At 45.5% G+C, this 1,405-nt stretch overlaps 1 non-coding gene across 1 annotated transcript; it reads right to left on the bottom strand.

The window, feature by feature from the left end:
• Window positions 1-348: 348 nt before the first annotated feature.
• Window positions 349-457, bottom strand: LOC131813372 (U6 spliceosomal RNA). Its single transcript, XR_009346780.1, has one exon. It is a non-coding gene; the product is annotated as a U6 spliceosomal RNA (small nuclear RNA).
• Between the last annotated feature and the right edge of the window lie 948 nt (window positions 458-1,405).

Raw genomic sequence — 1,405 nt, 5'->3', positions numbered from 1 at the left:
CCTTTGGCTCCCCTGCCCTTTGCACCAGTGGCTGGTCAAGTAGGTCTCTGAGCAGATTATATATGTTTGAACGGAATTGCAGGAGAAGAGAAAGAAGCAGAACAAAGCCAGAAGTATATATTAACACTTCTGTGGAATGGCTCCTATGTTCCTCTGTAGAAGGAAACAGGGGTTAGTATTATAGTACCTGACTCAGCGGGCTGACAGCACAACACTAACAGAAGTACTAGAGAGAGCAATCAAATACTTTTTTGGACCTCAGCTCACAATGTGACACTGAGAATGTTGTTTTTTATTCCCTCTTGGTTATTTTCCCTTTCTTCCTGTCCTCCCCCCCCCCCCGCCCCTTATTATATGGAACACTTCAAAAATTTGTATGTCCTCCTCACACAAGGGGGCCCTGCTAATCTTCCCTGTGTTGTTCCAGTTCTAATATATGGGCTGCCAAAGCGAGCACCAGAACTTTCCTTTTAAACCATCCTTTTTGGGGCGCCTGGGTGACTCAGTGGGTTAAAGCCTCTGCCTTCGGCTCAGGTCATGATCCCGAGGTCCTGGGATGGAGCCCCCGCATGGGGCTCTCTGCTCAGTGGGGAGCCTGCCCCCCCCCCCGCCTCTCTGCCTACTTGTGATCTGTCAAATAAATAAATAAAAATCTTCAAAAAGATAATAAAAAAAATAAAATAAAACCATCCTTTTTGCATGGTGTTTTTAAAATTCTTTATGCCCCTCTAAGTTTCCCTTGGGTCCTCAGGATACAGCCTTCAGCTGCTGGCCTGTTAACCCCAAATGAGGTCATTAGTGCTTGGTGTTCTGATCTGAACTTGATGTGACCTTGGGCAAGCCTAGCTTTTTAGATGGGCCTCCATTTTCTCCTGGAGTAGAATGGTTTTGAAGACACTTTCCAGCTCAGAAAGTCCATGGAATTTTATTTATATATTTATTTATTTCAAAATCTATGTTAGTTTCTAGTGTTAGAGTTTGCAGTCTGTTCCATTCCTCTGTGAGGCTGAGAGGAGGCACTTTGACAACTTCCTGCAGGATTTTCTAGATTCAGTTTACTTAGACATGTTCAAAAGTCAGAAAACTGCTGTCATGCAAGCAGGAAGGAGAGTTCAAGCTTAAAGAGCTGCAAACCAGGTGGGTGGTGGTTTCACAGCCAGCAGAGGTTGACCCTCCCTTATTCGGATGGACAGGCTCACCCAAGATCCTGTGAAGTGTCTTTGTTAAGCCTGTCTGTCTTTCTTTCTTTCTTTCTTTATATTTATTTTTAAAGATTTTATTCATTTGCCAGAGAGAGTGCAGGGTTGAGGGAGGAAGGGGTAGGCAGGCAGGGGGAGTGGCAGGCAGAGGAAGAAGCAGGCTCCCCACTGAGCAAGGAGCCTGATGTGGGATTCATCCCAGGAGC

This window comes from Mustela lutreola, chromosome 12, assembly GCF_030435805.1.
Source record: "Mustela lutreola isolate mMusLut2 chromosome 12, mMusLut2.pri, whole genome shotgun sequence".
NCBI classification, from domain to species: Eukaryota; Metazoa; Chordata; class Mammalia; order Carnivora; family Mustelidae; genus Mustela; species Mustela lutreola.
This window is presented reverse-complemented; position numbering and strand designations above follow the sequence as displayed.